The sequence below is a fragment of the Oncorhynchus keta genome, unplaced genomic scaffold (genome assembly GCF_023373465.1).
Source record: "Oncorhynchus keta strain PuntledgeMale-10-30-2019 unplaced genomic scaffold, Oket_V2 Un_contig_2674_pilon_pilon, whole genome shotgun sequence".
NCBI lineage: Eukaryota > Metazoa > Chordata > Actinopteri > Salmoniformes > Salmonidae > Oncorhynchus > Oncorhynchus keta.
In genome coordinates, this window is record NW_026285148.1 from 17616 (window position 1) to 30000 (window position 12385).

The following is a 12385-nucleotide window of genomic DNA, read 5'->3' on the forward strand; positions in this document are numbered from 1 at the left end:
AACAAAAGGCACCTAAAGGACTGAATGCCAAGAGTCACATCTGGAGGAAACCTGGCACCATCCCTACGGTGAAGCATGGTGGTGGCAGCATCATGCTGAGGGGATGTTTTTCAGTGGCAGGGACTGGGAGACTAGTCAGGATCGGGGGAAAGATGAACAGAGGAAAATACAGAGAGATCCTTGATAAAAACTTGCTCCAGAGCGCTCAGGACCTCAGACTGGGGTGAAGGTTTACCTTCCAACAGCACAACGACCCTAAGCACACAGCCAAGACAACGCAGGAGTGGAATCGAGACAAGTCTCTGAATGCCCAGCCAGAGCCCGGACTTGAACCCAATCGAACATCTCTGGAGAGACGCTCCCCATCCAACCTGACAGAGCTTGAGAGGATCTGTGGAGAATTAATGGGAGAAACTCCCCAAATACAGGTGTGCCAAGCTTGTAGCGTCATACCCAAGAAGACTCGAGGCTGTGATCACTGCCAAAGGTGCTTCAACAAAGTCCTGAGTAAAGGGTCTGAATACTTATGTTGAATGTCATTTTTCAGTTGTTTTTAAAAAAAAAATCCAAAGAAATCTGCACTGCATTGGGGGTATTGTGTGAAGATTGATGGGGAGGACGGGGGGGCAATTTAATCAATTTTGGAATGAGGCTGTCAAGTAACAAAATGTGGAAAAAGTCAAGGGGTCTGAATACTTTCTGAATACTCTGTACCTCCCACCAGACCATCAGTAATATAGAGTTAAGCCATACAGTACAACAAAGTTAAGCCATACAGTACATTAGTGTTACGCTATACAGTACATCAGTGTTAAACCATACAGTACATTAGTGTTAAGCCATACAGTACATTAGTGTTAATCCATACAGTACATTAGTGTTAAGCCATACAGTACATCAGTGTTAAACCATACAGTACATTAGTGTTAAACCATACAGTACATTAGTGTTAAACCATACAGTACATTAGTGTTAAACCATACAGTACATTAGTGTTAAGCCATACAGTACATTAGTGTTAAGCCATACAGTACATTAGTGTTAAGCCATACAGTACATTAGTGTTAAGCCATACAGTACATTAGTGTTAAACCATACAGTACATTAGTGTTAAGCCATACAGTACATTAGTGTTAAACCATACAGTACATTAGTGTTAAACCATACAGTACATTAGTGTTAAACCATACAGTACATTAGTGTTAAACCATACAGTACATTAGTGTTAAGCCATACAGTACATTAGTGTTAAACCATACAGTACATTAGTGTTAAGCCATACAGTACATTAGTGTTAAGCCATACAGTACATTAGTGTTAAGCCATACAGTACATTAGTGTTAAGCCATACAGTACATTAGTGTTAAACCATACAGTACATTAGTGTTAAACCATACAGTACATTAGTGTTAAACCATACAGTGTTAACCATACAGTACATTAGTGTTAAACCATACAGTACATTAGTGTTAAACCATACAGTACATTAGTGTTAATCCATTACATTAGTGTTAAACCATACAGTACATCAGTGTTAAACCATACAGTACATTAGTGTTAGTGTTAAACCATACAGTACATTAGTGTTAAACCATACAGTACATTAGTGTTAAACCATACAGTCAGTGTTAAACCATACAGTACATTAGTGTTAAACCATACAGTACATTAGTGTTAAACCATAGTTTGGGGGTGGCGCAGGAAGTAGTTTGGGGTGGCACAGGAAGTAGTTTGGGGGTGGCGCAGGAAGTAGTTTGGGGGTGGCGCCATACAGGAAGTAGTTAAACCATACAGTTTAGGGGTGGCACAGGAAGTAGTTTGGGGTGGCGCAGGAAGTAGCACAGGAAGTAGTTTGGGGGGGCATAGCGAGGAAGTAGTTTGGGGTGGGCCCAGGAAGTAGTTTGGGGTGGCCCAGGAAGTAGTTTCGGGGTGGCACAGGAAGTAGTTTGGGGGTGGCGCAGGAAGTAGTTTGGGGGTGGCGCAGGAAGTAGTTTGGGGGTGGCGCAGGAAGTAGTTTGGGGGTTGCGCAGGAAGTAGTTTGGGGGTGGCGCAGGAAGTAGTTTCGGGGTGGCACAGGAAGTAGTTTGGGGGTGGCGCAGGAAGTAGTTCGGGGGTGGCGCAGGAAGTAGTTCCGGGGTGGCGCAGGAAGTAGTTTGGGGGTGGCGCAGGAAGTAGTTTGGGGGTGGCGCAGGAAGTAGTTTGGGGGTGGCGCAGGAAGTAGTTTGGGGGTGGCGCAGGAAGTAGTTTGGGGGTGGCGCAGGAAGTAGTTTTGGGGTGGCGCAGGAAGTAGTTTGGGGGTGGCGCAGGAAGTAGTTTGGGGGTGGCGCAGGAAGTAGTTTGGGGGTGGCGCAGGAAGTAGTTTGGGGGTGGCGCAGGAAGTAGTTTGGGGGTGGCGCAGGAAGTAGTTTGGGGGTGGCGCAGGAAGTAGTTTAGGGGTGGCCCAGGAAGTAGTTTGGGGGTGGCGCAGGAAGTAGTTAGGGGGTTGCGCAGGAAGTAGTTTGGGGGTGGAACAGGAAGTATTTTGCGGGCGTGAGGGGGGGGGTGTTTTGTTGTTGTTGTTGTTGTTGGTGTAGCCAAACAAACAAAAATATCCCCCAGACAACATCACGACAATATAAGGATTTATATTAGGTGTAAAAGGTCTGTGGAATGGAGTGTACGATGTATTGCTCATCCTAACCATTCATAGACTACATTGACTAATTTAGCCTATGAATGGAACAGTACATGCAGTGCAATGAAATAGATCTATAAAACACACTATCAAGGCCCACTTCAAATACCCATCGTCAATGTGAAAGTAACAAGATGATTAAACAGCTGACTGCGAATGAAAACTACGCCAGATAAATCCTACACGTTGAAGACAAACATCAAAGAGATGTGACTTAAGGCCTTCGATCGACAAGGACGACAAAGACGACATTAAAGACAAAACAAAACTCGATCCAAGGAACGAAGAATAATCTACACACTGAGACCCTGCCCGTGATTCAGCACTGCTGATTGGACAGCGTCTCGGTAACAGGTAGACATAGTGGAGCTCTGTGGGCTGTGGCTGATTGGAAAGCGTCTCGGTACAGGTAGACATAGTGGAGCTCTGTGGGCTGTGGCTGATTGGACAGCGTCTCGGTACATAGTGGAGCTCTGTGGGCTGTGGCTGATTGGACAGCGTCTCGGTACATAGTGGAGCTCTGTGGGCTGTGGCTGATTGGACAGCGTCTCGGTACATAGTGGAGCTCTGTGGGCTGTGGCTGATTGGACAGCGTCTCGGTACATAGTGGAGCTCTGTGGGCTGTGGCTGATTGGACAGCGTCTCGGTACATAGTGGAGCTCTGTGGGCTGTGGCTGATTGGACAGCGTCTCGGTACATAGTGGAGCTCTGTGGGCTGTGGCTGATTGGACAGCGTCTCGGTACATAGTGGAGCTCTGTGGGCTGTGGCTGATTGGACAGCGTCTCGGTACATAGTGGAGCTCTGTGGGCTGTGGCTGATTGGACAGCGTCTCGGTACATAGTGGAGCTCTGTGGGCTGTGGCTGATTGGACAGCGTCTCGGTACATAGTGGAGCTCTGTGGGCTGTGGCTGATTGGACAGCGTCTCGGTACATAGTGGAGCTCTGTGGGCTGTGGCTGATTGGACAGCGTCTCGGTACATAGTGGAGCTCTGTGGGCTGTGGCTGATTGGACAGCGTCTCGGTACAGGTAGACATAGTGGAGCTCTGTGGGCTGTGGCTGATTGGACAGCGTCTCGGAACCTTTTGGAACGGAACCCACAGTGTTCTATGACGGTGTCATTGTCTCTTGTGTTTCCCGCCAAAAAGTGTTGCCCTGCATTCAGAGATGTTCCTTATGATGGTGTGGGGCCGCAGTTAATTGTTTTGTTTTCGCCTATCTGCATCATTCGCCAGGGAAGAGAAACAATCTGGGAATATTGATACATCGTATCGTCAAGATATTTTTTGTTGTTGTTGTAATATTGAAACATGGTAGAAATGAACGAGAGGAAGCTCAGAAAATATTGAAATATCTTTTTTAATCAGCAGGACTGCTCCAAGAGTATTGTCACATAATAGTCAAGGGGGAGGTGGCCCCACAAAACGGTTCCCCCCTGGGCCATCTTGTCGCTGTCTGATGGTGTTGTGTTACCTACGCCACATCTGGGTGTTCATTATATACAACAACAAAAAAAACTACACTATAGCTAAATAACGTAGCAATATTTAGTTACGTTTTGCTGGATTGATCTGTTGGAATATCTTACTTTAATTGAGGAAGATAGACGAGCAAGTGTCACGCCCTGACCTTAGAGATCCTTTAAATTCTCTATTTTGGTAGGTCAGGCTGTGACTAGGGTGGGAAATCTATGTTTATATGTCTTTGTTGGCCTGAGTATGGTTCCCCAATCAGAGGCAGCTGTCTATCGTTGTCTCTGATTGGGGATCATACTTAGGCAGCCCTTTTTCCCACCTTCAGTTGTGGGATTTTGTCTTCGTTTGTTGCATGGGTTGCACTCCTCAGCTTTTCGTTTATTGTTTTTTGGTGGGACATTTAAAAAAAATAAAGAAAATTTACGGCTACCACGCTGCAACTTGGTCATCTTTAAGCGACGGACGTTACAGCAAGACTGATGGAAACGCAGGTAGGCTACGGGTAGAGCTGCAGGCTGAAGACTGATGCAAATGCATCATTCCTAAGGCAGGTAGGCTACGGGTAGAGCTGCAGGCTGATGATGAGGATGATGATGAAGAAGTAGGTCTACAGAAAGACGTTTAAATCTAAAATAATAATAATATTCTGTCACCGCATTGCAATGCACCTGCGTTATTATAGGCTACAATTGTTATTGATTTTGAAGGTAAAATTCGTTGTTTTTGTTTTCATACCGATAGTCCTACATGACACAAATATCGCACTAGTCTACTGGGTGAATCAATGAAAATATCAACTGGATTTACAGCTATCACAACCTATATTCTAATAGCAAGTAAACAGCTTTTTGGTTTACAATAGTCACCAAAAAAAAGGGATCCCCCACTTCCCAATTCCTAATTAAGTTAACCTTTGGTTATCAGATTACCTCAAGGCTTTACAAAGCCAAGTTCAATGCCAGCATCGAATTCAAAGCAATCGGTGCACAGAGGGTTCTACCTGGAACCAAAAAGGGCTCTAGTTGGAACCATAAGGGTTCTCCTATGGGAACAACCGAATATCCGTGTTTTTTCCTAAGCGTGTACATAGCACACCACTTTTCACCAGGGCACTATGAAATAGGGTGCCATTTGAGACTAAGGATATAGGGTGCAATTTGGGAAGCAGCCCACATCTTTTGGTCTCTTCCCTTTACCAAGGCCACTGTTTCTGTTTCATATTCACACTGAGGGCTCTGGATATGGCAGACAGACTACATCCCAAATGGCTCCCTATTCCCATTTTAGTGCACTACTTTAGACCAGGGACTTTAGCACTATATAGGTAAAATAGTGTTTTTGTTTTCACTACTTTGTCCCAGGGACTTTAGCACTATACTGGGGAATAGTATCACATTTAGACCAGGGACTTTAGAACTATATAGGGAATAGGTGCACTACTTTAGACCAGTGACTTTAGCACTATATCAAGGAAAAAAAACTACTTTAGACCAGGGACTAAACTATATAGCAATGTTGCACTACTTTGACCAGGGACTTTAGCACTGTGTCAGGAATAGTCTGCACTACTTTATGACCATGGTCTAAAGCCACTACACAGTAAACAGTCATTCCCTTTTCACCCATGGACTTTAGCACTACAGTAAACAGTCATTCCCTTTTCACCCATGGACTAAAGCCACTAACACAGGGAACAGTCATTCCCTACTTTAGACCAGGGACTTTAGCACCATACAGGGAATAGTCACTACTTTAGACCAGGTCATTCCCTTTACCACACTAAAGCCAGCTAACACAGTGTCACTACTTTAGACCATGGGACTTTAGCACTATACAGGGAATAGTCATGCACTTTTAGACCAGGGACTTTAGCCAAAATACAGTAAAATAGTGTGCACTACTTTAGACCAGGGACTTTAGCACTATATAGGGAATAGTGTGCACTACTTTAGACCAGGGACTTTAGAACTATATAGGGAATAGTGTGCACTACTTTAGACCAGGGACTTTAGCACTATATAGGGAATAGTGTGCACTACTTTAGACCAGGGACTTTAGCACTATATAGGGAATAGTGTGCACTACTTTAGACCAGGGACTTTAGCACTATATAGGGAATAGTGTGCACTACTTTAGACCAGGGACTTTAGCACTATATAGGGAATAGTGTGCACTACTTTAGACCAGGGACTTTAGAACTATATAGGGAATAGTGTGCACTACTTTAGACCAGGGACTTTAGCACTATATAGGGAATAGTGTGCACTACTTTAGATCTGGGCCAATAGGGAATAGTGTGCACTACTTTAGACCTGGGCCAACAGGGAATAGTGTGCACTACTTTAGACCAGGGCCAATAGGGTATAGTGTGCACTACTTTAGACCTGGGCCAATAGGGAATAGTGTGCACTACTTTAGACCTGGGCCAATAGGGAATAGTGTGCACTACTTTAGACCTGGGCCAATAGGGAATAGTGTGCACTACTTTAGACCTGGGCCAATAGGGAATAGTGTGCACTACTTTAGACCTGGGCCAATAGGGAATAGTGTGCACTACTTTAGACCAGGGCCAATAGGGAATAGTGTGCACTACTTTAGACCAGGGCCAATAGGGAATAGTGTGCACTACTTTAGACCAGGGCTAATAGGGAATAGTGTGCACTACTTTAGACCAGGGCCAATAGGGAATAGTGTGCACTACTTTATACCAGGGCCATTAGGGAATAGTGTGCACTACTTTAGACCAGGGCCAATAGGGAATAGTGTGCACTACTTTAGACCTGGGCCAATAGGGAATAGTGTACACTACTTTAGACCTGGGCCAATAGGGAATAGTGTACACTACTTTAGACCTGGGCCAATAGGGAATAGTGTGCACTACTTTAGACCTGGGCCAATAGGGAATAGTGTGCACTACTTTAGACCTGGGCCAATAGGGAATAGTGTGCACTACTTTAGACCTGGGCCAATAGGGAATAGTGTGCACTACTTTAGACCTGGGCCAATAGGGAATAGTGTGCACTACTTTAGACCTGGGCCAATAGGGAATAGTGTGCACTACTTTAGACCAGGGCCAATAGGGAATAGTGTGCACTACTTTAGACCAGGGCCAATAGGGAATAGTGTGCACTACTTTAGACCAGGGCCAATAGGGAATAGTGTGCACTACTTTAGACCAGGGCCAATAGGGAATAGTGTGCACTACTTTATACCAGGGCCATTAGGGAATAGTGTGCACTACTTTAGACCAGGGCCAATAGGGAATAGTGTGCACTACTTTAGACCTGGGCCAATAGGGAATAGTGTACACTACTTTAGACCTGGGCCAATAGGGAATAGTGTACACTACTTTAGACCAGGGCCAACAGGGAATAGTGTGCACTACTTTAGACCAGGGCCAATAGGGTATAGTGTGCACTACTTTAGACCTGGGCCAATAGGGAATAGTGTGCACTACTTTAGACCTGGGCCAATAGGGAATAGTGTGCACTACTTTAGACCTGGGCCAATAGGGAATAGTGTGCACTACTTTAGACCTGGGCCAATAGGGAATAGTGTGCACTACTTTAGACCTGGGCCAATAGGGAATAGTGTGCACTACTTTAGACCTGGGCCAATAGGGAATAGGGTGTAAAGGGAAAAGGGTGTCAATTGAGATTCAGACCGTGTGAAAACTACATTCAATTTATAAAAATCCTAATACATATTCTCCATATTCAGACCCTGTACTGCTGACACTGGTGATGAGTGATATCCTGGTCCCGTGTGGCTCAGTTGGGAGGGTGTGGTGCTGAAAACCCCAGGGTTGTGGGTTCAATTCCCACAGTGGACCAGAAAGAGGAACCACCACTCTCTGGCTCTTCAGGAAGAAACGCAGTGAATTAATCTAGATCATTATAGATTTAACACCCAGGCACTGAGGAACCACCACTCTCTGGCTCACCTAGATTAATTCACTGTGTTTCTTCCTGAAGAGCCAGAGAGTGGTGGTTCCTCAGAGGTGGGTGTTAAATCTATAATGACCTAGAATTAATTCACTGCGTTTCTTCCTGAAGAGCCAGAGAGTGGTGGTTCCTCAGAGGTGGGTGTTAAATCTATAATGACCTAGAATTAATAAACTGTGTTTCTTCCTAGACTGATTCAAATCTCTCTCTCTACCGTCTACCCATCTTAAGCTGGTATTTCCCCAAGGGTGTGATATAATGAAGCATAAATACGGAACAACAAACTCCTAAAGACCATTTAATATCAGTCTGGCCTTTCTGTTATGTCCGATGACAACCGCAATACCAGACTAATGACGATGCAAACAAAAACAAAACAACTACTAGAGTCAGAAAACGCCAACTTCTACAGGTTCTCGCAGGTCGCCCCTGCTGCCGATGCTCCCGAACGGGCAAATCAATCACAGGCAGCCTCTCAATATGGTTAGCTTTCATTCCACTTGCCCCAGGTGGAGGCAAGGGCACGTATTTCAGGGGGAACCATACTTCTTTCTGTCTCCTCACCTAATGAGACGAACGAGGCTGCTGCCTGCGCTGCTTGACCATGCATACATAAGGAGCAGGCGAGACACAACCCTGAAGACTACACCATGTAGCAGAGAGAGGGAGGGAGGGAGGGAGGGAGGGAGGGAGGGAGAGAGAGAGGAGAGAGAGAGAGAGAGAGAGAGAGAGAGAGAGAGAGAGAGAGAGAGAGAGAGAGAGAGAGAGAGGGAGGGAGGGAGGGAGAGAGAGAGAGAGAGGAGAGAGAGAGAGAGAGGGGAGGAGGGAGAGAGAGAGAGAGAGAGAGAGAGAGAGAGAGAGAGAGAGAGAGAGGGAGAGGGAGGGAGGGAGAGGGAGAGAGAGAGAGAGAGAGAGAGGAGAGAGGAGAGAGAGGAGAGAGAGACAGAGACAGAGACAGAGACAGAGACAGAGACAGAGGAGGGAGGGAGGGAGGGAGAGAGCAGAGAGAGAGAGAGAGACAGAGAGAGAGAGAGAGAGAGAGAGAGAGAGAGAGAGAGAGAGACAGAGACAGAGAGAGAGAGGAGAGACAGAGGGAGAGGAGGGAGGGAGGGAGAGAGAGAGAGACAGAGAGAGAGAGAGAGAGAGAGAGAGAGAGAGAGAGAGAGAGACAGAGACAGAGACAGGGAGGGAGGGAGGGAGAGAGAGAGAGAGAGAGAGAGAGAGAGAGAGAGACAGAGACAGAGACGGAGGGAGGGGGGAGGGAGAGGAGAGAGAGAGAGAGAGAGAGAGAGAGAGAGAGAGAGAGAGAGAGAGAGGGAGAGAGAGAGAGGAGGAGGGACAGAGAGAGAGAGAGGTGGGGGTAGGAGAAGATAGGGACAGAGATAGAGAGAGGGAGAGAGATGAGGGGGTAGGAGAAGATAGGGACAGAGAGAGAGGGAGAGAGAGATGTGTGGGTAGGAGTCGATATTGACACTCAGGGGTATGCTAATTTGGTATAGAGCAGACCTAACTCACTCCATTAAATTAATCAAAACAGGAACATTCTACATTTGGCTAGAAATTCAAAAGGAAATTATCCTAACAGAGAAAAATGTCCTCCTGTGTGCTACCTATATCCCCCACTAGAATCCCCATATTTTAATGAAGACAGCTTCTCCATCCTGGAGGGCGAAATCAATCATTTCCAGGCCCAGGGACATGTACTAGTCTGTGGCGACCTAAATGCCAGAACCGGACAAGAACCTGACACCCTCAGCACACAGGGGGACAAACATCTGCCTGGAGGTGACAGCATCCCTCCCACATATGCCCCCTAGGCACAACTATGACAACATAACCAACAAAAACGGGTCACAACTCCTGCAGCTCTGTCGCACGCTGGGTATGTACATAGTCAACGGTAGGCTTCGAGGGGACTCTATGGTAGGTACACCTATAGCTCATCTCTTGGCAGTAGTACTGTAGACTACTTTATCACTGACCTCAACCCAGAATCTCTCAGAGCGTTCACAGTCAGTCCACTAACACCCTATCAGACCACAGCAAAATCACAGTCTACTTAAACAGAGCAATACTCAACCACGAGGCATCAAAGCCAAAGGAACTGAGTAACATTAAGAAATGCTATAGGTGGAAGGAATGCAGTTTGGAAACCTACCAAAAAAACAATTAGGCAACAACAAATTCAATCCCTTTTAGACAATTTCCTGGGTAAAACGTTCCACTGTAATAGTGAAGGTGTAAACTTGGCAGTAGAAAATCTTAACAGTATATTTGACCTCTCAGCTTCCCTATCAAATCTAAAAATCTCAAATAGAAAACCGAAGAAAATTAACAATAATGACAAATGGTTTGATGAGGAATGCAAAAATCTAAGAAAGAAATTGAGAAACCTGTCCAACCAAAAACATAGAGACCCGGAAAACCTGAGTCTACGCCTTCACTATGGTGAATCACTAAAACAATACAGAAACACACTACGGAAAAAGAAGGAACAGCATGTCAGAAATCAGCTCAATGCAATTGAAGAATCCATAGACTCTAACCACTTCTGGGAAAATTGGAAAACACTAAACAAACAACAACACGAAGAATTATCTATCCAAAATGGAGATGTCTGGGTAAACCACTTCTCCAATCTTTTTGGTTCTATAACAAAGAACAAAGAGCAAAAACATATACATGATCAACTACAGATCTTAGAATCAACTATTAAAGACTACCAGAACCACTGGATTCTCCAATTACATTGAATGAGTTACAGGACAAAATAAAAACCCTCCAACCCAAAAAGGCCTGTGGTGTCGATGGTATCCTCAATGAAATGATCAAATATACAGACAACAAATTCCAACTGGCTATACTAAAACTCTTTAACATCATACTTAGCTCTGGCATCTTCCCCAATATTTGGAACCAAGGACTGATCACCCCAATCCACAAAAGTGGAGACAAATTTGACCCCAATAACTACCGTGGAATATGTGTCAACAGTAACCTTGGGAAAATCCTCTGCATTATTATTAACAGCAGACTCGTACATTTCCTCAATGAAAACAATGTACTGAGCAAATGTCAAATTGGCTTTTTACCAAATTACCGTACAACAGACCATGTATTCACCCTGCACACCTTAATTGACAACCAAACAAACCAAAACAAAGGCAAAGTCTTCTCATGCTTTGTTGATTTCAAGAAAGCCTTCAACTCAATTTGGCATGAGGGTCTGCTGTACAAACTGATGGAAAGTGGTGTTTGGGGGTAAAACATACGACATTATAAAATCCATGTACACAAACAACAAGTGTGCGGTTAAAATTGGCAAAAAACACACACATTTCTTCACACAGGGTCGTGGGGTTAGACAGGGATGCAGCTTAAGCCCCACCCTCTTCAACATATATATCAACGAACTGGCGCGGGCACTAGAAAAGTCTGCAGCACCCGGCCTCCCCCTGCTAGAATCCGAAGTCAAATGTCTGCTGTTTGCTGATGATCTGGTGCTTCTGTCACCAACCAAGGAGGGCCTACAGCAGCACCTAGATCTTATGCACAGATTCTGTCAGACCTGGGCCCTGACAGTAAATCTCAGTAAGACCAAAATAATGGTGTTCCAAAAAGGTCGAGTCACCAGGACCACAAATACAAATTCCATCTCGACACTGTTGCCCTAGAGCACACAAAAACTATACATACCTTGGCCTAAACATCAGCGCCACAGGTAACTTCCACAAAGGTGTGAACGATCTGAGAGACAAGGCAAGAAGGGCATTCTATGCCATCAAAAGAAACATAAATTTCAACATACCAATTAGGATTTGGCTAAAAATACTTGAATCAGTCATAGAGCCCATTGCCCTTTATGGTTGTGAGGTCTGGGGTCCGCTCACCAACCAAGACTTCACAAAATGGGACAAACACCAAATTGAGACTCTGCACGCAGAATTCTGCAAAAATATCCTCCGTGTACAACGTAAAACACCAAATAATGCATGCAGAGCAGAATTAGGCCGATACCCACTAATTGTCAAAATCCAGAAAAGAGCCATTAAATTCTACAACCACCTAAAAGGAAGCGATTCACAAACCTTCCATAACAAAGCCATCACAAACAGAGAGATGAACCTGGAGAAGAGTCCCCTAAGCAAACTGGTCCTGGGGCTCTGTTCACAAACACAAACACACCCTACAGAGCCCCAGGACAACAGCACAATTAGACCCAACCAAATCATGAGAAAACAAAAAGATAATTACTTAACACATTGGAAAGAATTAACAAAAAAACAGAGCAAA